A 27,644-nucleotide genomic window follows, 5' to 3' on the forward strand; every position below is an offset into this window, starting at 1 on the left:
TAAAATAATTTCAAACAATTTCTATATACAAAACTGTTGAATAAGTAAAATGTCTTTTATTTTGTTTAAGTAATCGCAAAAAGAGTTTTGTATTGCCTTTATGGTCTTACAACATTCCTAAGAATGTAAAGTTTGGAAGTATTTTCCCAGCAGAATACGTATTATAAATTGTAATTGTTTGTCTGTAACTGTTAACTGGTGTTACCAAACAAGTTTCCTCTGGATGTTTTTCTCTTAAACTATTTACTGCTTTATTTTCAATATAGTCACGAGTTGCAGATAACAACAGATGATAAAGCCCTCATATATCATAAGCGATCAATAAAACGTGGGTGACTCTCAGAAGTTGCCACACTGATATTCTACCCTATACCACATCAGTATATTCCCAGTTTTATGATGTGGAAATGAAAGTGCCCAATAAAAGCCCCTCAGCGGATTCAACTGCTGGCAAAAGGTTAAAGCAGTCGTTACTATTATTAACCATCTATATCCAATTGGATATTCAAGGCATTTTGCATGAAACGCCTTATCACGTATATAAATCATTACTGCTCTTAAAGCATAAATCAAGATTTAATTCAGATGTTTAATAATGTTAACAAGGGGCTGGAAAATGTTCATTTCTATTTGTCTGCACGATATATCGATAACAACAAACCTTAGACTTTCATAATGATTCATTTCAATAAAAGAAACACAGAGTTTGATGATGGTGAATCATTACTGCTCTTAAAGCATAAATCAAGATTTAATTCAGATGTTTAATAATGTTAACAAGAGGCTGGAAAATGTTCATTTCTATTTGTCTGCACGATATATCAATAACAACAAACCTTAGACTTTCATAATGATTCATTTCAATAAAGGAAACACAGAGTTTGATGATGGTGAATCATTACTGCTCTTAAAGCATAAATCAAGATTTAATTCAGATGTTTAATAATGTTAACAAGAGGCTGGAAAATGTTCATTTCTATTTGTCTGCACGATATATCGATAACAACAAACCTTAGACTTTCATAATGATTCATTTCAATAAAGGAAACACAGAGTTTGATGATGGTGAATCATTACTGCTCTTAAAGCATAAATCAAGATTTAATTCAGATGTTTAATAATGTTAACAAGTCCCTGCAATTGGCAGAGCATTAACGAACTCTTTCAATCGAGGGGCTGGAACATTTTCATTTCTATTTGTCTGCACGATATATCGATAACAACAAACCTTAGACTTCCATAATGATTCATTTCAATAAAGGAAACACAGAGTTTGATGATGGTGAATCTCATTCCATTGGATTTGACTGAGCGTTACCGATAATTTTTTCATTGGTCTTGTAGTTAATGATGATTGAAAGTTAATATATGACATAACACATGTAGCTTAACTATATCAATCCATAGAACATAATCTTGGTTAATATTTTTTAGTCTTTAATTACTTAACTATGGTAAGAAACCAAACTTAAATGGACAGCAATGTTTTTATCACGTTGCAAGATATTTCAGGAAGTACTTCGTCTGCGGACTTTAAATTATCGATGAAACTTCATTTCTACATGAAAAAATGAGTTATATGGTTGTGCATGACTATCCATGGGATTTTACTGACCTTTATTGAAGCCTATCTCTCAGTAGGCTGGCACAATTTCTCTTTTGGCTGTCGTGGGATGTACAGATTTACTCTATATGATTTTATGACTGTGTACGCAAGAAATCTCAAGAATAAAATGAGCTGTAGGTTTCAGGTTTTGCAAGCAACTTCAGGGAATTTTGTTGTTACGTGGTGTGACGTAAAACTACCTTGTATTACTGTTTAATGTCAGTAAGACGATTGTTAAACTTTTTTGACTCTGTAAACTCTACAGTATCTATATTACCTATATATTGTCTATCTGCACCTACATTGTTTATACTTGCTGTTTGATTATTTTAAGTCTCGGATTGTTAATTTAGTCATATTAATGGGCCATTTTGGTTCTTATTGATGTTATATTTTTGTAAATTGAAGTTGCCGTGCATAAATAAATGTCGTTTTCTTTTTGTTTAACAATCTGTTTATTGCTAAATACATTTATTCAATAATTACAAATTTGATCATACTTATAAAACCTGTGACGACCATAGACAGGTATGAACCTGCGGTATCTGTAGCTAAGATAGTCAAACTCGGATGCCTTAGACTGTGCGACCATCGGCTCAATATCTTAAATAAAGAAAAAAATTTAGCCTACTAAAACTCATTTAATGTATATTTGTATCGATCTGAACAACATCAAAACTGTTCTGTTGAAATAAAAATGTGTAGATTAATTATATTTATTATGTTGAGGTATATTAAAGATAAACTATCTCTTCAAAACCGAGTGATAGTAAAATTACTCTTGTTTAAAATGGAAAGCTAATGAGGCCGGTACAAAAAATAGAACACATGGATGCAAAGTATATTAAAACAGAAAAACCATCATGCTGCCCGAATTTTGGCCTCCTTCTACCTATAAGTTCCTCCTATCCTGATCAATATGAAATTTATATTTTATATTTTTCGGTTTAAGATCCCATTCCCATTATGAAATAGTATAGCCATTATTTTTATTTATCAATCAGGGTAATTTATTGATAGCACTGTACCAAATCTATTTCACAACTAATAGTCCTATTTATACGACACTGCTTTCTCATTATAATACACCTTAATACAGGACTCAGTTTATTTTATCATAGCAGTACTTTACCTGCTGTTATCAACAAAATTTGGTGAAATCAGTTAAAAGAGATTATGGAGAGTTTCGTACTTCACGTTGTGGCATTATACCACAAATCTATCGTCACTAAATTGATCCAAAGCGTAATACGTTACCACGAGCTAAGTAAAGTATAAAAGATAGTGAAGGAAGAACCTGATGCTGGCAACATAGTTGTGCCATAAAGTCATAGTTACAGTAAATCTTCCTAGATGGCGACAGTGTATCCTAGTATATTCTGGAGGGGAATATAGATTTCTCTTACCGGTCACCATTTTAAGGAATTTACAAATAAAAGGTGGCATAACCAAATATATAAAACTTACATATATAAATTACACGGTTTTATCCTTTTAATATATTTTATTCCATATTCACATATGTATGTGGTATATAATAGTGTATTATTTTGTATTATATTTTATATTAATTTTTTTATGTATATCCAGTACGTTATTTCTTCAGGCGTGAGCAACTCGAGTCTGCGCACAGGCATCATAGCCATGCAGGCTCATTTCCCGAGGACAATGTTTTATACATGATGTTATTTTTATGATGTTTATTTTATGATGATTATTTCTTATGATATTTATTCTTTGTTCTAATTTCAAACTCCGTTCGGTAATGTAATAAAAACTTTTTAGAAGTTAATTGTACAGTTTGGATTGTAATATTGTACATATATTTGGGAAATAAATCAATTCATTCATTCATTTTTTTTTATTAATAAGTTGATAAAAATTTGTATATGACTCATTACGTTTTTTAATGCTCATATAAGTGATAAAATAGTTTCAAATTTATGAAAAACATTTATTTTATAAAATATTAAATGAACAATCGATAGGCTTCCCAGAGTTCATTAACCAGTGTTACAGAACAAAGGCTGCAAGATAAACAACAGGAAGAGAATTGGAACTTACTTCAAACATTTTATCTCTTGCACGTCGTTAACAAGAATTCTTGTTAACTAAAGTTTGTTTATTCGAAACGAAAAATTAAAAATACCAGTTTTAAAAAAAATATTTTCCCACCTCTAAATAGTTTAGTTGCTTCAAAAAGTGTCGCAAATGTATGATCCAAATCTAAAAGTTACGCATAATTAGTTTCAAATATTCCAGAAAACTTATTCGAAACTTAGAGAATACAAACGGAAAATTAATAAAAGTACTTTTTGCAGAAAACTATTTTAGAATTGGATACGTATGTCAAGGCATAATTATTTTCATTTTTTACTTCTTGTAAGAAAATCAGCTTCATTAAACGTGGACTAATGGAAAGCGATAAGGAAATACTCTGTGAATAAGATTAAAAAGTATTATCTAATGTTTTCTTTAGTTTAATCTTTTTATGTTAAATAGATTACCTGAAGTTTCTTTTAAATTTTAGAACATTTCAATCGTATAACAAACATAAAGACAACGTTAATAATAAAAATTACTTTCCGAATAAAGTATATGATAATTTGTATTAGGTGTAACTAGTTTTTAACTATACAAACAAGTTCAAGAAATAATTGAAACCACTCAGAGTTTTTTATTAATGTAATTGTAAAGTCTGTGCAAAAGTAAGATAGTTTATGACTATAATTGTATATTTAGTTACTAGATTATTATCTAACGATTTACAATATGCTTTCAACGTGGATCGAAACTAAAGACAAACATCGTACGTTGTACTGTTACAAATGTTAATAAGACAGTTCTAAATATCTTTGGGAAGTTGCAAACTTTCTGAATTGAACTCGCAATTGGTGATCGTGTTTCCTTAATTAATACAAAAGTGATATATCATATATTAAACTATACCCTTACTAACATCTTGAATTACATGTACCCCAGTTTTTCAATATGAGGTTGTAGATGATTTATTTTGAGATTTATTGCATTATCCTTCCGCTCTCTCTAGAAACATGTTGACGGTAGATGAGTTAAATATGGTAGCACGATGTAACACAATTACCATTAAGAGTGAGCTCATAATTGGCATCATAACATTAATTTAAATTTTGAATTAATCAAATTCGAGCAATTTTGTTTCTCCATCTTGCAACACACCTGGAGTACCAAAATGAGAGTACTGCGTATTGCGTAACAGGCTTTGCAAAGGATAGAGTGATGGACAATGGACATATACGCAAGGACATACACTATCATCTAACTATATCTTGGCAACGTACAGTTAAGTTTCATGTACAATGTCAAGTTTAGCTCTGTTAATTTTCCAACTACAACCTATAGACATAACATTAACTAGAGTCCAACCAAACCTCATATAGAAACATGCACTATCATAAATATACTATCAATCTGTATGAATTAAATTTTATTAAAATTTCTGGCCTTACCTGCCACATGGTTGAACACTGTCAATTTTTTTAATTAAAGAATAAGAGATAATAAAAATCCATAAAATGTTATACTAAAAATTAAAAAGTAGACAAAATTATAAATGAAAATTAATCACAAAATGTGTTGCTAAGAACTAATCTTGAGAACGGCTGAACAAATGGGGTTAATTTTGTTTAAATATTCGTTAAAATGCGTGGACGGTTTAAATGAAGAGAAATATAGGAAAGGTTGACTGGATTATTTTAGAATTCGGAAAAATGGTGATATTTAAATTTAAAATCCAAACTTAACTAACAATGAATAGCTATTGACACTTTCAGTTGAAATTCGCCAAAGAGGCTGAATCATATTGTCTTAAATTAAATTTATAGAACAGTCCTTGAAGAGTATTGATACAGATCGCAAAAACAATGTTAACATTTACTCCAAATTGCGAAAGTAACGAATTTAAAATATCGAATGCGTTGTAAATACTTTTTTTATCAGAACTAGACAAAGTAAACTATGGGTCTGTAAATATTTTGAACCAAACTTAGATGTATGTAAATTACTAAGAACTATATACTATATATGTATTGTTTGATCGGATCAATAAGATAAACTCAACTGTGGCACCGTAAGTTAATATAAACGGCCGGAAATAGGCTTTTAAGTCTTATTTATTTATGTAAGACAAAGTATAAATATAAATACTACATACTTGTATTTATATTTACTCACTCAATCACTCATCACTAACTCTGCAATTTCCGGACATTGTAGACACTCGTAATTTGGGACACACATGCTTAATGACATAAGTAGCAAAACTAAACCATTTTCATCAAGTTTAAAGATCCACAGGGGTTGAAATGGATTTGAAACCCTTACAAGAAATTTTTAGCTACTTCTCGATGTCCTAGAAAGAATAAATTCGACAGTCGCGTCTTTTATGCATTTAATAGATAAATATAAGATTTGTCTTGATGATAAACAAAGCATAGTATATAAAAAGTGGATTGCAACCCTTGAAATGCTATATTTTTGGGTTTCCTACTTCCTGATTTCCTATAAAGAAAAAAAATTATCTACACACGTACCTCATGACATATAAAATTAATACAAAAAAAGCATTTTCATGAATATCAACCAAAAGTGTTGAAATTAGTATTGCAACCTCTGGAGAAGCTATTTATTCTTATAACACTTGATGGTGTAGAAGCATAACAATAAATTTAAACATACGGTTGGTTTAATCTGGCAACAGACAAATATATTATATACATATCTGTCACGCGGATCAAAAGTCCAATAGAGGCTGATATATGGCTGGAACCCCTATGACAATTATAGTTTGTTTTCAACTTCCGACTGTCCTAAAAAGGTTAAACTTGACACACATGTGTATTATATACTCAACGGACTATCTTTCTCAACAGTAAGTACATTAGATCTAAAATAGCAGTAGCTAGAAGTAGTCGCTTTTCAACAGAAGGCAAACGCTACTAAGGTGCCACAAATTACCTTATACCGGAAGTAGATGTAAATAATGATCGGAAATAGAGGATTTTCACCAAAGAAGACTTTTCAGACTTATGCCTGTATATTTTTTTGTGATTTGGGCAACAATACAAAACCTACTACGGCACCAGAAATGCCTTAGACCGGATGTAGAGTACAATAGCCGGAAGTAGACGTCTTTGGACCTAACTGTAGTAGATATTTCAGAACAACACTTGGATATGTCTCCTTGATCAGGATAACAGTGTAAAAACTATCAGGGTATCGGGGTATCGGGAAGAAGTTAGACCGAAAAAAGATTACAAGGGGGCAAAGTAGACCATTGAAAAAGAAACAATCTTAGAAAATAAGCATATGACGTACATTTTATTCAGTAGAACATCGCATGCAATGCTTCGGGTAACTACTAGTCTTTCAATATACTTGAGATACCATCTTACCAAAATTTTAATTTTTCTTGAAGGTGAAAATATCAGAATCTTATAAATAAAAATTAATCGATAAGTGTGTTGCGCTAATTTCGAGAGCGGCTGAAACAATTTTATTATTTTTTTTTATATTTATTAAGGTTTAAGGAAGTTTTATAGGAGGAATACGATCGAAAAACTTTCTAAAATTTAGAAAAATAAAGACAATATTTACGTTCTACAATGCAAATTTAACTGGCATCAAACAGCTGTTGACACTTTTATATATTCTTTGATGTTTCAGCATTGTTCATGAAAGAGCCTGACACATTTGTGAACATTTTAGTTTTATAGAATATTAAGTACACAGTGATCGATTAGTAATTGAATGCAGATACCAGAGACTACGTTACCCTATATTTTTTATTCCAGATTGCGCAAATGACGAATCAAAAACATGTAATTCATAATAGAAATATTTCGTGAAAAGTTTGGAAATACTATTAAAACACTGTCGTAAATCCCACCTTAATGATAAAAGCTGTGAATTTTTGCACATCAGGTCAAAGCTGGTTGGATTCCTTGACATTGCGATATGACAATTTCATCGTGACTTAAAAAACAAAGGAATGAACACTAATATGTATTAACCAAATAACAGCAACACCTATAGCGCAAATACAGTATAACTATAACAGAACTTCTGATTGTCTTAACCGTGAACACTGAAATAATTCTTACCGGATGTATGCTTACTTATGTTTAAAATAATAGAACACCATCATATTACACCATAAATGCTTTATCCAAGTAGGTTTAGGACTTTTAAAACATTGCATGTAAGGCCACGGATAGTGGTTAGTTTGTCATATTTTGTCAGTTTACTTGCATTCTTTTTAATTTTAAAAGCTTGATTCATTGATGGACTTACGAGCTTTTAATGGGTGCCAGTTCAAATTATCCTTTAAATGGTAACATGTGGAGCAATATTATTAGTGCAGTGTTACTTTCATTAAACCCATCCATAACCAATAAGGCAAGACTAGTAATTAACCGAAATAAGCCAATTTGCGTGACTTTCCACGGTAGGTATTAGTGACGTTTGAATATTCAACAAGGGACTGAGTTGGTTTATGTTGGGTTGTGGAATAGCTATACCTCGATTTAGTTTGCCTCTTCTGGGTAACCGTTTAATGTGCTAAATTCCAGTTGAACTATATAATAGTCATTGATTTAGATGTAATGTTTTGCATATAACGTTGTCATTCCTTGTAATTCGATAAATAAGAAATGTTTTGCACAAGTAATGCTTAATGATCCTTTTTAGGACCTTAACACAACCCTCTTTTTGCTCCATAGTAGTATTTTCCCCCTTTTTACCACGATAATAAGTAAATTCATTGGAATGATTGTTTTAAGTAGAACCACCGAATTAGATGGAAACATGACTGATCATGGCGCTTAGTTTAACTTTCAAAGAAAAATATTACAGGGATTGTTGCAAATGTATATATATATATATATACATACCATTTCTACAAGGAAAATGTTTTGAATTATGATAATGTAATTGACATTATGATATATATATATATATATATATATATATATATATATATATATATATATGATAATGTCAATTACATTATCATAATTCAAAACATTTTTCCTTGTAGAAATGGTATGTTTTAAACTGAAAGGAGTTTTATCCAAATTTGTTAATAGCAAATTACTCAGAAAACAAAGTATTTTATTTCTTACACTCCATAGACAATTTGGTGCTAGAAATTACCGATCAATGATAGACCGTATAATGAATGTTTTGAGGTTCCTACATTTATTGAGATATTTTACATTACTATCTATTTTAAGATCACTTTAAACAAGATTCCGTGAACGTATTTGGTAATGTTTGGTTTGAAGTGTTTTAATTTGAGTTATTTAATTTATTTGCTCATTTTATGAGTTTTCTCCGTTTTTTTTTTCAATTTTAGGTCAAGTGTAAAATTGTATATTAATTATTATAAATTTCATACTAAAAATATAAAATAATAATAAAAGCTATAACTAGATATAATTGTTACGTTCGTTCGACCACAACCATTGCTCACCTCGTAAAGAATACTTTTATACTTAATAGTTATAAAATCTAAGAATTCACACAGGTGTACGTGCTCTAACGTATACCACCTGGTCTTCTATAATAGTGAAAAGATTAAATACACCGTTCCATCATTACAACTGCACTTCTTTACCTCTATCTCTCCATCTTGCCTTATCAGTTATGCTTTACCTTAACTGCAGAAATAATTTCATGCGACAATAAGTTTGTATTTCAATTTGAACAAGTTAAATATGGATCTCAATTTTAAAATATTACTATTCAATTGAATTGAGCAATATTTTAATCCCTTTGAAATACGGTCTTCATAATTTTTATAATTTATATGTAGAACTCTAGAATACCTGTAATTAAATAATAAGTAAATTAAATAATTTCTCGATAACTATTCACTTCAAAAATTACCTTCGGGAAAGTAGATTAAATTTAAAAATAGCGGCACCGTAATCGCAATGAAAAGAAGACAAACATTACAGCCTTGTAAATGTGTTTGTTACGTTGTTTGACATCGTTACACGCTGTCACAGATTAAGAGCTTGTATTCGAAACGTTACGAGAAACGCCTAGCTTGATTTGTATTAAAATACACAGTTAGTGGGGATTTATTAATCTCATACTGTACAGTAACAGCTGTGCAAGGTTCACTACAAGTCATACACTAACTAGAGCTTGTAGGAGTTGAATGTTTACCAGACCGAAGTTTACTCAACACTGTTGTCGAGAAATAAGATCTGTCGGACTAGATTTATACGTGCATCCATGCGGATTCTTTAAACTCATTTTGTTATAAACCACGCTCTTACCTGCAGTACTTTATACACTACGAATAACCTTTTGAATTTGTTTACCAGTTTTTTTTTTTTAAATATTTTAAAAATGGTTTATATAATGACATATTATTTTAGCATTGCAATAACAACTGAGAAAAATTAAATATTGCAATAAAACAATTAAGAGTGTTCTACGTAAGGAAATCTTGAAATTTTGAAAAAAGTACCGTTTTAAGATCATATATCTGAATACGTTCTTAAATTGCAATTCATTTTTAATGAGCTCAAATTCCACCATATAACACCTGATAAACATAAATAAATAATAGTAGCTACTGTTTTATTTAAATTCATTAAATATATTTTCAAGATTTCTTTTATGCATATTGTAACCTTTAACGAAGTTAAGTTTCTTATAGTATGTCTAGAGATTACAAACTACTGTATATGTTAATGAATTACTACGACTATTTAAATATACTTCTTTTCTAAACTAAGGTATTTTTGCGTATCATTTTGTTAGTACTAATAAAATTTTCATTAGTGACTGTTAACAGTGGTGTAATATGTTTAAACTTATTATTGAAATTTACCAAGGAATATATTACCATTCATTACGAAGAAAAGACTAAAAATGTAGTATGCTTATTATAAAAATATAAATGTTATATCTATAAATATGTTTAACACGGATTGATTTAGATACAGCAGAGCAGGAATATAATTTTACTAGAAATATGTATTAAAATCTTATTACTTCGTATTGCTGACTTTTTTTTAAGTATGGGTTTACTTATAAACATTGAATGTGGGCATAAATAATGTGGCCAGATAATATTTTTGTACAGGGATGTATTTAAAAGATTGTAAAAGTAAGAAAACCTGCCAATGTCTATATCTGGACTGAATGATAATTAAATAAATCCCGCTTTCCATGTTAACGATAATAACAAACCACAGGATATCTCGTACTCCAAGGTCGATGTCAAAAATCCTTGGGAACATCTTGTTCACCTATCGAACTCAATGGTTCGCTACAAAATTAAAAACCGAGCGGGCCTAGATCAAACGAGATACGGATACTTATCAGAGTCACCATAATTGACTTTCTTATGTATGGTGACCTTTTTAAGCTCTAAAGGCCATGTCATACTGCCGTGGCGTCGCGTCCGTCCATCCATAGTATGAACGTCCGCGTATGCCGCGACGGTCTCGAATCCCGTCAAACTACCAGACACGCATCCGCGTCCGCGGCCAACGCCACGTCTTTCTAGGAGGGTGGAAGCTCAGTACACAACAAGATGTCGTCTGTGCCGGTGTTTTGTAGTGAACCAGGAGACCCTACCTTACGTTCAGCAGTTCCTTGGCTTAGTGATTCCAGCAGCGATAGTAGCAGCAGTGATGACGATTTGGTGTTATTATATTCAGTGGCAAAGAGATCACTGGGTACATCCTATCAATAAAAAACGAAGGATGTTTGGCGAGTACCATCATTGTCAGTGTGTGTCATGTCAGAGTGACTTGTCCTATTTGATAACGTGGTTAGCGATTATTTTAAAAATCCATCCGCAGATGGACGGACGCGACGCCACGGCAGTGTGACATGGTCTTAAGTTAAGGTCCTTGACGGACCTGGTAGTTGATTATAAAACACCTAATAAATGGTTCCAGGCCAGATATTCAAAATTGCTCATTAAATATTGGGTGTTAGGTAACAATATTAATCAATGAAGTGAATTAAAACAAGTTAATATTTTACTTATAATTTGAAGTGTAATTACTTTAGAAGAAGTGGATGATAAAATATTCATAGTAATTATTAGTATTTTTTTTTTTTATTCCAAACACTGAAAACATTTTGTGACTAAAATAGTGTTATTACTTGTAATAACTAAGTAAACACTTGGTTTATAGTCAACCCTAGTCCACGCTTGACACTTTTACTTAATCTACGTAGCAGGGTAGCAATTATTGGTTCAACTTCACTCTTGGCAGATATGGGAACCTTCATAAATTTTCGTATTCCTAAGCACTAAGTAGACCGTGATAGAGTGACTTGTAACATTTATTACAAGCAGTATTTGTGATTAAATACTTAAAGTATCGACTTTATAGCTTAATTTCTCTTTGTAATACCCAATTAAAAAAAAAAAAAGAATTACTCGTCTTTTTACAGTCTTTAAATTACCCAAGTTTAAATTAAACCAGACAACTGTATGTAAAACTTGTACAGATGGCTTTGTTAAAATTTAAAAAATTCAATAATTGGATTACATTTTCATCTTCTACCACCAAAATGAACACAGCAAAAACAGAGTGGAATGTGCTACCTCTCATATCCAAAGTGATTAGTGCTCTCGACCTGTGACAACTCTTGAGGATTTATTCGTAGAAGCAACTCAAGTTGAAAGTGAGAGTGTTCTCCTAATATTTACTCGTGGAGGCTAAGTAAAATGTACGAATACGAGGAACTGACTGTTTAATGAAACATAACCTCGGAAGTGAATCTTCCGCTTTATCGTATGTACATTTTTTGAACAGTTACGTACATTTTACTCGCTTTGATATAATACCAGAACACAATTTATATGAGATACAACATCTTATAACACACAGCTTAATAAGACACTAAAGACCACGTATTTAATTTAAGTTTATTAACAGAATTATAGATAAGCCTTTATGTGATATAGATCTAAATAACCCTTTTATCAGTATGTTCTGTTCTTGCTAATACAATAAAGGATAAATCCAGAACCTTTGTTTAAAAATAGTGTTTTAAAAATGTTTTTTTAACGTAGTTTATCATAGGTGATTAGTATAATTTATAACAAATTCAAGTTAAAGCAGTGCTTCATTAAAAATCCGTTCTATTCCGTACACAAGTCGTCATGTAATGCTTAATTGAAGATCACTTTTAAATTTATTGACTTTGTTTATATGGTACTTAAAAATTAATGTTATGTCATTGTATTTCCTATATAATACATTCGTAGTTCTAATATAATATATGTATATACATATTTAACATTTAGATTTTATTTGATTGGTTTAGTATTGCTGATTTTACACGATACAGGAGTAAAATTGCGATCTTTGTGTGGTTAATAAGTAAAGATTAAAGTCAATAAAAAAGAGCTTTCATGAAGAGAATGTTAAACTGTTATAGAGTGTTTAAAAGTCATACTAAAATTGCGATATTGGCAACATGCCTTTCGTTGATGGATTATGTTCAATTAAAGCTACTGTGAGGGCTACCTATAACACCGTGTATACGGGAATACGCATCGCAGCGATATCAATCCTTCAATTAAAGCTTTTGATGCATTAAGCTTTTATGATGAGCCATCGGAACCTCCACCACGTATACGTATGTTTTGGTAGTTTAACTCGTACAAAACACCCGTTTCGATGCGATATGATAGATAACATTCACTCGGATGTGGAAAATACGATCTTAACGTTGAAATTGAAGTGGTAAATCATTATATCACAAATCACAATACAGGTCACCATGACAGCTTCTAGTGTGAAATATTGTAACACATCTAACTTCACCTTCACACGAATATCATTTTGTAAAGAGCCGCAGATATTCTGGTTCAGATATTTCTATTGAATAATTTAACTAATCATGGTGAAAAATCATTTTATATTCAGTTTATAAATTTTTATTAATTCATAACTATAGCTTTATGTTTTTTCCTGGTGAAGCATATTAAGGCATCCCCGTGTAGAAACCATATTGTATTTTCCTACTTGCTCAATATTCGCACTTTATTTGATGAGATAAATAAATAAATGTAAATGTGATGCGTCTAGTGAGCTGTGTATACCGCGTTAAAGAATCGTATTAGTAGAAATGTGTACAATTTTAAGGTGGGCGTTTTGAAGTAAAGAATTATTTTTGAAGAATACTTGGAACATTTATTTAATTTTTTAGCCATAGCTATACAGGGCCTGAAGGTAATCACTCGACACTATTTTATTCTTAAACTGAAAACTTTATCATTACAAATACTTTTTGAATTCGAAAAATAAAATCTTTTAATGTATAAAGAATATTGAAAGTAAACTGTTATTAATTAGTCCATCTCACATAGAGTTGTCAGAGTTTTGTTTGAAAAAAAAATTTGTCTTGTAATTAATTGCATTAGCTTACTTTTATGTGGTTCGGGCTTTAAACAGTTCTTTTGCAACTGTTACCCTTATTTGAATTTCTCTAACTCAGCCTACAGCTTTGTCATAGTGTCTCGGGGACCCGTGGCAGCCCCGTACTTCCGGTACCAATGTCTAGCCCGCCATCTAATTAGCGTATATTTCCCTTGGGATTGACTTCCGCTACAATGATGAACGGTACGCTAAGTTGTAAACCATAGTCAAAATAATAAATATTTTCTATAATATTTTTCAAAAAAAAGAAGAAGAAAAAACTACTTTTACTACTTTTTTACTTTTTTCTTCTTTTTTAGTTTTTTAAACTTTTTTTAGTGAAAAGGGGAAGGTTCAAAGTGTAGGACTTTATTTTAACAATAAGTTGTTGCAGACTAGCCACCTATCCAGCCTAAGAAAACTTAAGATGGAAGGGAAGATATGATTTCTTTTATTTTTAACTTAGAACCTCTCTCTCAGTAGTTCCGTCACGCATGTAGCTCTATCTAAGAGATTGAGGGAGGGAGGAATAGATAGGGTTTCAATATCTTGTAGTAACAAAGTAATGTAATAGTGTGTCGCTTACATTTACATAAACCAAGCATATTATAAAATATTTGCATGCTGTGTGTTAAGTGAGTGACGTCATGTGTATGATGACAGAGCATATTCTTCTGTCAACTATCACATTCAGTTTGCTGCGTGAGATAACATCTTACTCCCACCACCCTTTTCCTTTGGAGTTTTACTAGTCAAGTGCTAAAGAGTACAAAAATATGACGCTTAGCAAGCTATACAGCAGATACTTGGAGTATGGATATTATTACTTTTTAAGGATGACAGGAACCACTTTTCACTAATGAAATATCTTTTTAGTATAAAATGTTGCAGATTGTAGAAGGTTGTGTCAGCGACGTGGTATCATTTATTTAAGAAGCAACAGACGCTCGGGAAGGTTTACAGCGACCTAATGCCAGTGAGATAGCGCCGCCATACCTGGTTGTACAGATAGGGCTGAGGTGACGGGTGGTCATTTATCACAGATACACACGTTGTCCCACTCATCGCGTCTCTTGGCAGCGTATCCTGCTATTTGTCTGGTATTATATAAATATCAACGTGTTCTTCTTCATATATTTGTATGGTGATTTGTTCAGTTAGTAGGACTATTTAAAGCTTTATTCTAAATGCTTTTTTTTAATTTTTCTCTATTGTGAAATTTTACACAAAAAAACATATTCTTTCTTAAAGCATATCATTGAAAGCTAAACGAGGCACAAAAGCTTAGTGGCTTAAAATAATTAAACATTTATTTGGTGAATTTACTAGAGTGATTTACTAACTCAAAAGCTATCGCATAGTTATTGTACTATCAAAATAATATAATATCATAATTAGATGTATTTCACGGGGAATACAATTGGAAAATTTTAAATTATTGAAGGTTAATTAGATTTTATTTACACTGCAAATGGTAACTTTTACTTTGCTGAAAAATAATCTTTCTATTTAGTTAACATGATGGTATAAAATAGAGCGTAAAAATAAATTGTTGTTGGAAATCTGAAAAATTAAACGACATAATTTAGTAAAATAATTACGCTTACAGTTAATGTATTCCTCGTAGATGTTAAACTATATGAAATAGTATGTTGGTGAACGTACTTCATTATATTTTGAGATAATAATATAGTATATATGTTGGTGATTCCTTTTGATCTGAGTTATAATATATGCTTCAATAAGAAATCCATAAGAAGTCAGCTGCTTTATAAACTTTATCAGTTGAATGTGTTAAATATTAGCCAGTTTATATAGACAGATAATTTACTTCTAAAATTACCGAGAAATATTAAATTCAAATAAACTTTTTATTTTATTACAATACTGAATTAAGAAGATCAACCTTCATTTTTCAAACATAACGTATAAGAGGATGATAGCATATCTTATGAGAACTTTAACCTTATACATGTGCTAATTAAATTAAAAAACCGTTATTGCTCTCAAAAATTTGGTTTTTACGTTATGATAATTTTACTGTTGGTGTCTTGGACAATCTGTACGTATTGTCCATATTTTTGGGTAGCCTAAATAAAACAATGTTATCTTAAGCAAACACTGTAATGTTTGACCTATTTATTTTGAGAAACTCATACAATTAACATTGCCTTGTTTGATCAAATAAATGTCGCCTTCATTAAGTTTACTAATATCACCTAATATTTTAATGAGGTTTCATGTAAATATTTTGTGTTATATGTTTTTGAATTATGTATGTTATATGTTTTATTGTATGGGTTTGTATACATGTTTATTATTTTTACATTATACCTATTGTATTGCTACATAACAATGACTCCACAAAATATAAACTTTCAAATTAGAATTTTTAAGTCAAACCAAATACAAACTTATTAAATGTTAGCGCATTAAAAGCAAATGTTCTTTTAAAAGTCTAATGTTTCTTAAAAGGTATTCATTTGTAAGAATTGAGAGTCCTTGCGATGGAATTTATAGTAGTGTAAACTAATAATTCATTAAAAATCAACAATACGACATTAACAATTACATTTTTAATAAGGGAAAAAGGAAAAACAAAGGTTACTGAGAAAAATTAGTATGAGTATACTTTGACAAACAATTAAGTGATACCGATTATTGGAAAAGATAACGTCATTGACAATTCATGGGTAATGTGTTCAGATTTTTAGTTCATTGATGATAAATCAGTCACATATTTAAGCAAATTCGTAAGTCATAACATGTTAGTCGAAGTGTACTCTGCGGAGAAAATTAATGAAAGCAAGTTCAATTTTACAACTTTTTTTTAAACTTAATGTTGTTTTTTAGGGGGGGAGGCTGGTTGTGGTGGATATGTTATAAGAATCAAATATTTAAGCTACGTATTTCGGTATTTCTCCTTTGAAGTCCCTACACCTTTTGTCTGAAAACCATATTTGATAAAAGCTAGTTAGGTTAGGATGAAGATGAAAACATAATAAAAATACTAGTTTCACAGGATTTTATTTACTGCAGAGGCTGGCAATATATTTAATATTAAAATGTGAGATAAAGAATGAGAAATGACAATGCGGGGTAGACCTAAGTACCCTTTTGCGTTACCGACATCAAGGATATTTCGTAACAAAGGACACAAAAAAGTGCACCCACAAAGAAACGCAAGATGTCGTGCAGCTCCTTTCTTTAACCTCCTGTATCCGACCTTGTTTCGTCCCTCCTTATTACTCGGATTTCACCAGAATCAAAAATATCTGGTTACGAAAATACTTTATCCTCCACAGCAGCTGACGGAAAATACGCTGTTATTTGGTGAATTTATTTGAATCAGGATTCAATTGTTTTTATCACAGTTTGAATTCTTTGTGAGGAAAAATACTACTCAAAAAATTAACCCTAATTTAATGAGAACGTTTTCAACGCTGAATGTGTTTTTATAAAAGCATATTGTGGCAAAAAATCGATTATATTTGTTGCAATATCTTCATAATGCCTTAACTTACCAGCAGTTTTCTTTAGAATAAATGAAGTGTTTATAATTATATCTTCTGAGGTTTGTTTTTTATTATAGTCCCAGGCAGAAGGCTCAAAGAAACATGAGAGAAAGGAGACTTTTGAGAAATAATAAAAAACTGTGGATGGTACATAAAAATAAATTCTTTTCACTAATGTATTAAATATTTCTATAATTCTTCATCCCCTTGAATTCGTTCCATAAAAACATAGAGACTTTTTCCACAAAACTTACACTAGCTGATACACACTGTTTTGTCTGAATTTTATAGAACAAATTATAACAGTGTTGTATTATTTGATAATAAAGTTGGTGTACATAATTTTGTTATTTAATATAAAAAATACCTTGCGCAATAACAATAAACTGATTAGTATTGTATCACATATATTAAACACGTATAAAATAAGTTATGATATTGGGGGAAAAACACAGATGGAAAGACATAATTATTTGTACAATTTTGATTATACTTTAGTCCTGGTACTTATTTCAATCTTTAATGAAATTATACATTTTTTCTTCATAGGGACAACAAGGCAAACAATACTTTAGTACTAGAAGAAATTTTTACCCAACGTCGACGTTTTTACCGAGATTTTCGAAGAGATAAAAGCCCTCACTGACTTATCGTTAATTTTCAAACTTCTCGATATCATAGAAATTTAGCACAAGTTTATCTCATTACACAAATATAAAAATAAATAATGTCATGAAGATCAAAGATCCTTAGTGGTTTAAATGGGTTTGCAGCCTCTAGCATAATATATTTCTCTTTTTTTACTTCCGGCTACTGTAAAAAGATTAATTCCACATATTTGCATGGTGAAATTTGATACCCTTACGTATAACGTACTCATCACACTCTCTGTAAAGGAAGTGTATTATACCGGAAGTAGATTGCAATGGCCGGTAGTGTTTCCTTTTAAACCGAAGTAAACTTTTTAGACCAACAAATGTACATAATTTATTTATCGGGACTACAAGGCCATCACTACTAAGGTGTCAGAATAACCTTAGACCGGAAGTAGATGTAAATGGCTGGAAGTAGACGCTTGTTCTCTGAAGAAGACATTTCAGACCTATGCATGTATATATTTTCTGGATTTAGGCAGCAAATGAAACGCTATTATGGTACCATGCCTTATACCAGATGTAGATTAAAATGGCCGTAAGTAGACAAAAGTAGACTTTTCCAATCAAAGTTTTTCTTCATCGGAGCAACAAAGCAAGCACTACTGAGGCACCATGAATAAGTTGGGTCGTGAGAACATTGCAAGCGGCTAAAGTCTTCAATGTTTTATTAAAGTAGGCTTCTATCTGAGACCGAGTATGTATATATTTTATCGTGCTAACAAGTTAAATTCTACTATGGCGTGTGAAATATAGTTGATTCGAGCTAAAAATGCTACTTCCCACGCATAAAATCTTCAGTACGTAAAACATTAATCTCCAAGCTTAAAGTTAAAATATTCGGAAATGGATTGGATAACCTTACAGTGATAATCACTTAATTTCAGGAATTTTTATTTTTTTTATTAAAAAGATAATGCCTATTATGTACTTTTGTATTCCATAAAAAATCGCAAACAAACCCGTTGGTACAAAGCCTACTGTACAAAATAATACTTTAACTGATTTTATAACATAACTCATTTAGCATTACACATTGTAATTACAGCAATAGCATTTCTTTATGAACTATACAAATTGACTTCTTAGGTATTTCATTAGTACTAAACACTCAAAAACGACCTCCAAGTTATTCTATGTTGCTAAAGTAATTTTATTTAAACATAAATAAAAATCTAACTGTTTCGTAATTTTAATAATAAACAATCTTTGCTCTACAAAGTTTATTACAAGTCATAGCGAGGTAAGAGCCCTGAAACTACGTGCATACTGTACTCGAGTTAAAGCTATGAATGATCATAATAGGATCACAAAAAGGCCAACAGTGAAGCGCTGGCAGTGGAACTGTAATGTTGTATCGTAATTGGCTAACTTGTCTCAATTCGCCACGTGCCGGTTATTTGTGTTTACAACCTCGCCGCTGGGTTCACTAGTGCTATATTTCCACGTTGTCTTGGTATAAACCACTAATAACATATTTAAAATATCATTCAACGTTAAATGTTTTATTTAAGCTATATAAATCCTCAAGTTTCATGGTTCAAAATTCATTTTGGATGTCCCATATGCAAACTACAGTAACTGTATGGTAAAAATATCTTGTCATTCAGTCCAAATTTTAAACACCGCTTATGCATTTTGACATAACACATGTGCGGGTGAAATATGTGGACCGTGTAGGCCTACCGGCATTTTCTTGTTTGTATCGTGTTAGTATCGTAGTGTTCTTGTAATATTTTAACAACTTTAACGAAACTGATGCCGGTTTATATATGTTGTGTTTTACCCTCTGATGATGGTAACTTTATAAGGAAATACGTAGGCGGTGTTGTAAATCCTCAATGTACGACAAGATATGTTTCGGGCTATAATTAATTTCTCCCTTTGCCTCAGAGATTGTTGACATTTTTCCCTGGAAATTATGAATAAGTTGTGGTTCACGATACGGGCAATTAAAGTTAATCCTAAGAAGATTGAAGGTTCATTACTGCTAGTAATTTAATACAATTAAACTTGAATTTACATTTTTTTAAACACTTTTTCTTAGTAAAATAAATAAAAATTATGCCGGTATCCTCAAATGTTACACTTAAACAACAAATTTCAAAGTCAAGAGCAAAGACATGTGTACAAGTCCCTTTTTACACCTAACTTTACGTAGATAAGGGTATTTCCAACATTTACTATAAAAATGTGGGAGATAGTTACTTACTTGTTTGGTTGCGGGAATCTTTTACTTACGTATACCATAATTAATGCCTGTTATATGTTATTAAGAACCTGACAGGACTTTATAGAAATCTTCAAATTTTCCGATAATCTGGTCGTCAGCCTATTTGATTAATAACTCTTGATAGACAATACTAGAAATGTTAAACTTGTTATATATTGTACGCTTGACCCAAGTAGGTCAAATTTCGAGGACTAAAGGTCAAAGGGCAGTGTGTCTGCGTGTTGATCTGTACACTAATCGGATCCTTTGACTTTAAGTTAAATCGGTTTATTTTTGTACGTGATACTTTATACTTAAAATAAGATAAAATAAATTTACTCAACGATCTTTATTACACTAAGCAATAAAAGGTCCCCTGAAGGCACGCTTTTGGACTTCAAAATGAAGGCGTACAATGTGTTCCTGACAGACAAATATATTCAACGTTTAAAGTAATCGCAGTCCCCTAGGGACTTCGATCGATCGATCGGGGCAGCACAAGATATCTTCAAGATTAATCGAACTCACAGCAGGGGACTTCTGTATTGGACTCCAGTGACGCAGTGTTGAGACGGAGAAAATAGAATATACAAGCTCGATTTCAGTTCTCTTTTTTCATACCTTGTGCCGTAAAGGAGACTCAAAATGTACGGACAATACAAATATCAGTTCCTGTTTATTAATAAACCGAGGTTTCATAACACAACTGTTTTTATTTCAAAGCTGTAGTTATTTTTCGTGCTATTTTACTACGCGCCAGATATAAGAAAGATAGGAATGGGGTAATAATATTAAATCAAATATTTATTTTAGTCATGATGACAATGCCTTACTATCTCTTTTTTGTCTCCACTCTTAATGTCAATGGAAACCAAGAAAGTATCGATTCTAGCTGCCAGTAGAACCTAAATTGGATACGGTAAAAAGCCTATGAGTCACTTCTAGGTAAACTAATGAATATCCAGCAGCGGCACTTGACTAACCGCCAATGTTGAGATAATATAGTAAAAAGGGTAAATCGATATATCTATTTTTCTTGCGAAGAATGACTTTTGGAGTGGGTATGTAGATACATTAGTGCGGATCTTCCCTGCCAATCGCTTTGATTGGAAGAGGCTGGATTAGATTTAACCTTCCCTTCTTCTAAGATGACTTGAGTGATATATAATGCTCGTTGTCCTTCCTTAAAGCATCTCGACATTAGGTAGTCCCTACTTCCAAACTTATCCGTCCTTAATATCCTGTTAGTTTGAAAGCAGCCCAAAGCTCCTTTTAGGATTACGTTCAAGGAAAAATGTGCTAATATAGTTGTCATGAGTGAACAAAAAATGATTTCAAATTTCCATAATACAAGTGGCTTCGATGTTTAATGTTAGATCTGTTTGACTATGTGAGAACACAAATAATCACTGCTCCATTATAACGGACGAATGTGCTACCATCAAATGACTAAAATTGTAGTATTCAGAAAAGATAAGAAACATATTATGCTATATTTTAACGCATCCAAGTGAGCTTGTGGAGTAAAGTCCATTAATTTTGTATATAGCTAGCTTTGTAATAACCAGTAAAAAGTATTGTTGACTTGTATCTGATTGAAACGCAAAATTAAGCACTTTATATTTTAGCGTCAGCATCGCGTTTGATTTAGCATTCTACAATATATTTGTATTTGTTCTAATATGCACTATGTTTCAAACCTTAAAGTAATATTTATTACTGTAAATTAAATTTTACATAAGGATTGAAAAGGAAGCTATCAGTAGATAGGACGTTTATGTTTTTGCTATGTCTCTTACTCTATACTGTCTACCTCTCAGTGTTTAAGAGCATTTGACATAGGTTTTAAAATGTTTTAGGCGTGTATGACTATCACGTACAAAAATAAAGCGATACAGCGAAGAATCAAAAGACCCGGCATAACGTCATGAGGTAAGTAAAAGAGGTAGTGCACAGGCAGACAGACAGACTGGACTGCCCTCTGACCTAGAAATTTGAACTGCTTAGGTCAAGAGGAACCTATGTACCAAGTATACTCTTTGAGACAGAGTATACTCTTTGTACAGAGTAACTCTTTGTACAGAGTAACTCTTTGTACAGAGTAACTCTTTGACCTTTCTAACAAGACTTATCGTACAGACGATCAGACGAACATACGGACGGAAAATGTCAAAAAATTATATAAGGCCGTGTCCGGTCCTTAATAACAAATAACACACATTGCTTATATTACACTTAATACGAAGATTCTTGCGACGAAAGAAAAAACATAGCAAGTCTCTTATCGATGTAGCTTCAGTCGTAAAAACGCACTCGTACTCATTTCCGTACTGCTGTTTTGAAATTTGTTGTTCGAGTGTAACATGTGAAGATATCCGGATACTTTTATTGTATTTATTGTATTAATTTCACTCCAAATTCTTGTTTTATGAATTATTGTCAATATGAATGCATATTGAAGTTTAATTAAACCTTGATGTTAAACTACTAGTAGCAATGAACCTGAAATGTTTTGCTTCTTAGGATCAACACTTCACCACATAGTGAACCGCAACGTATTCATATATTTTCGTGTATATTTTTCATTTCAATTGTAAAATATCAAGAATATCTGAGATAAGGCGAGAAAATAATTTTAGCATCTTGCAGTACAGTAAAAATTTACAAAAGCGCTTACACGTTCCATTATAAAGAAACCATCATCCGAGGGTAAATCCCAGTCTACATAAATCGGTGTCAGTTTCGTCAAAGTGGTTAAAAAAAACAAACACGTACGTGACGACACAACACATACAAACCTTTGCCGGTAGGTCTACACGGTCCTCATATTGTATACGCACACCTTCACACCGATACGCTTTAGCCTATAATTGTTGTAGTTTGCAGTTCTGAGCTTCCAAAATTAATTTCGAACCAAGCAACTTAAAAATTCATAATATTTATAATTCTAACATTTTCAGTTAAATCATATTTATATTTTAAATATTACTTCAGCGTTTTAACAGGAAAACGTGGAAATATACCACCAGCAGGGGTGTTTTAAATATATACAACCGCCACGTGGCGAATTAAGACCACTATATCCCTGCATGGATTATAATATTTGAACATGTACAATATTTCTTGTTTTGGCTTGCTTCTCAAAACGTTGATTGACTCTTTAATCAAATCTTTACGAAATTTCACTCCATTTTGAACAGCTAAGAGATGATTTTTTTCATCTGAAACTTCGGCGATTTGAGTTTTTTGTAATTTTCGAATATGTTTGATCAAGTTTAACTTGTTAAATAAACCATTAATTTTTTAAGACGTAGTGTGTTGCCAATGTCTCTTAATTTATCAATATTCGGTAAATATAAATTATTATTATTTTTTAAGAATGCTTAATTTTTTCAACTTTCAAGACTTAAGTTTAAAACATTACAAATTTGATTTTACTTTGCCTATTATTGTAATTTGTTGAATTATGTATCTTTTGATTCTTATTTGTAAATTTATTGTAGAAAAAAGTTCCTAATCTAAAAACTTCTCAATTAATTGTTAGTTCGCCATTTTAGAAAGAAAACTTTTAATTCAAAATGTTTAATATTAGACAATGTATGAATGAATTTTAAGACAATTCCTATACATCTATGCGTTATATGATCAATATTGTTTAACATCTCTAAAAAATAAAAATGTTAAAATTATAGACGATTAATACAAAAATGTTTTCTCCAAAAACAGGTGGTTTTTTAATTCGATACAGTGTTTTAGGAGGTAATTTGCATTGCTTATATTATTTTTAAGCAATAGTTAAGAAATAGATATAATAATATGAATGTAGAGAAAATAAATAATCTTAATTTGTTTGAACAATTATTGTAGGATTTTAATATATTGAAGCTTTTCAATTTTCAAATGTTTTAAATAATAAAAGTATTATAGAAATGAATAAAAAATATAGTTTACATTATTTATTTTTGTAATTATGAGAAATAAAGTCAATGAATATTTTAAGATTGTATTTGCAGAATAAAGAATTTTACTTACAATTTGTTTCAATGTCATATATATTATAAATAAATTTCAACAGATTTATTTTCAATCCCAACAGATTTTCATTGTTAGAAACATAATTTATATACAATCAAGATATATTTTTTGTTTATTTTTTAAAGATTTCAATTCATTTTTTACAAATTTTATATTTGTTGTTTTGTATTTTTTATTTGGATTTTAATAGATTTGAAACTGATTGTCAACAAACTTTACACGTTTTGCACGCTTACTTTTTTTGTCTGAAGTAGAGATAATTTGAGCAGTAATATTGTATTTTGATTTGCATATGTTTGCTTTATCAACGTAAGTACTAATGAACTGTGCATACTAAGGTTCAGTGTTTGAATTAAACCACATTATCATTTTACATAATAGAAACGTTTCTGCTCGGCCCATACAAAATATGCAGATGAACATACAACTTCATCACAAACAGAAGACGTATTTAATACATTCTGAGCTACCGACTGCAGTTAATTAATTGTGCACACAAAGTAGGAGCAGCATTACAAGGTGCAGCTGACAAGACTGAATGGAAGACGAATTGCCGCCTCCGACACCATTTGGGCCAATCTACTCACAAAGCAGCGCAGGATGTGTCTTCTTCCTATAGTGAACACAGGTGTAGAATCTGCAACTAATCTTTACACCTCAAATATGATTTTGTAGCTTTTACAAGCATGGAGAAATGTTTAATTTAATTTAATTTGTGATATATTAAGTAATCCTGAATATAACAAAGAAATCTCTACTTTCTAGTCTAAATTATATACGTTTTATATTGCACAAAAATGAAAGTTATATAACGCAAAACGTGTTATTCATTTATGCAAGTGATAGTAAAATGTGTTATATATGTTTATACTTTATAAAAACTTACCAAACTAAATGTATTATGTCGTTACATACTCACGTCAGATGTACAGAACATGTTATTGGAAAATAATTCAGTGGAGCTCGTATTATATTCTACCATTAAAAAACATATCGTACTTTTACCACTCTCACAGCATTTGTAACAAATATTATGCTATTTTTACATTCTCCACATCCTTTACAGCATTTCATCACAAAAAACTGCTTATTTTGAAAGACAAAAATCCCTTCTATAAATTGTACAGTGGAATGTAAGGATAAAAATAATTTAGAACCAACTCACAATTTAATTTTTTTAATTATCCCTTAACTTGATCCATTCACATGCTAAATCCATCCACAATATGGTCAAATAAACACTCAATTATGATTAATTAGTTAAGAGAGTGAAGCCTTAACGACTGGGACGGAATTTACAATATTTTCAACGATTTTTTTTTATGAAGATTCTTGGAGTAACTGGAAAATGTTATGTAACTAATAATTATAAAATATTTTCCAATATTACAATTTATATTTTACGAGACCTTTCTATCTAACGATTTCATGGAGTCGCCTGATGATGTAATCGTTGACTTAGGAAGGCCTCGAATAAGTTTAAAAATTAATATTGGAATATCTTCATTATTAGTTGTATAAAATGTTGCTTTTGCTTTAATCTTTAAATATGAATGTATTCACAGACTTCACACTCATTATGCACCTATTAAGTAGCATTGTATTGAGTACGGTGGAGACAGAAATACACCGTTACTATTGCTTCTGTTACGTTATCAAAGTACTTATCAAAAAGTGTTTCAACATTTTCAATTTGAAATATTAAGAGATACAAGATAAAGTAACGTAATTACAACTGTTGTTATTAAACTTCAATAGCGTTTTCAATTCTGTCAGACAGTGTTTAGTATTCAGTGGTTAATATGTCAGGTAAAATAATAGTTTTGAATTTTTGAACTGCTGTCTTGTAGGCAAACTAGAGTTAGTTATAAGTTGTTGGTCGTTTATTCGTTTTTTGTGTGTAATAGTTAGTGAAATGGAATTTTGGAACAGTTTTCTAAATGACATTCTCTAAAACACTTACCTTAACTGAGATATACGTATTACGTGAGATAAATTGCAAAATCCGCCCTTTTGAGACCTTATAACTTAGCAAGATTAAAAACACTTTTAGATTATTCTCAGTTTTGAAAACAACTTTCAATTTTTGTAATAGCTTAGACAAGTCTTGTGTACGTATCATTTTAAATGAAAAGTTCGAGAAATACAAATGAGAGAGGTATTTGAATGAGAGAGAGATAAGGGGGGAGAGACTTTTTGTGGACTGAGGGTCTAGATCGATCTGTCCTGGGACTGATTTTAACTGGCATATTTTTATTAAGTTTATATCCACCTCATGTGTTTAACGTATAAATATTAAATTGTTAAAATGAATAAATTAAATTGTAAATGTTTTCTTTTTATTTATTTTAAACTCAATATTGTATGTTTATGAGTTAACAGGTAACAAGAAGAGTATCAATACCACTACAGTTATTTCGCCTTGTTCTGCCATCTTTGTTGCTTTAACAGAGACAGAATATTGTTATATGTCAAATACATTAATCTAATCAGCGAGACTCGAACATCAATTAGCGACCTTACTCGTGGTTCTGTCAAGTCAATTAACACAATGAAAGATTCCATAACCAGGGGATAATGGGGATAGAGTGGGTGATGATTTACTATTGGCTAGGACAGGAAAGAGCATCCTGCGGGAAACCATTATAGCCCGCCCACAGGACTTAACGCACAATACCGCTTTATATTAAACCAAATTGCCCGTCCAGGACAATTAATTTCATCCTTACAGAGCTGGTTTGTCATTTAATAATATTCACTAATGGATCCTGTTTGTTGTAACATTTTCAGACACTTTCAATTTTATTAAAATTACTGAATCAGAGTAAAGTCAGTTTCAGGACCAATGTAAGATATTGGTTGGGTAGACAGACATAGAAGTTAGCTTTGTGTTTTGTAGTCATTTATATCTATACTGAGTGTAAAATTCCTATAATATAGATAGAGTATTATGGTTTAGTTTTAAAATTAAAAGAGTCTAATATTAGTCTATCTTACGTAACAACAACCGACTAATGAAACATTTAAATGCATTTTCTCTGCCCAGTACTTTTTAACATAAATGAAATAAAATTTAAGTTGATATAACTATATATGTAATGGGTTTAGTTAATATTTGTAACTGACTAAACAAGATAAATTTGAAATGTTTAGAATTCTGAACCCGCACACAGCATAAAT

The 27,644-nt window shown here is 31.0% G+C and overlaps 1 protein-coding gene across 1 annotated transcript in view; it reads right to left on the minus strand.

Moving 5' to 3' along the window:
* The window catches only part of LOC124353846 (protein dimmed-like), a 159,026-nt gene that overhangs the window by 60,816 nt on the left and 70,566 nt on the right, over positions 1-27,644 (minus strand). The window lies entirely within an intron of this gene.

This window comes from Homalodisca vitripennis, chromosome 2 (genome assembly GCF_021130785.1).
Source record: "Homalodisca vitripennis isolate AUS2020 chromosome 2, UT_GWSS_2.1, whole genome shotgun sequence".
Classification (NCBI taxonomy): domain Eukaryota; kingdom Metazoa; phylum Arthropoda; class Insecta; order Hemiptera; family Cicadellidae; genus Homalodisca; species Homalodisca vitripennis.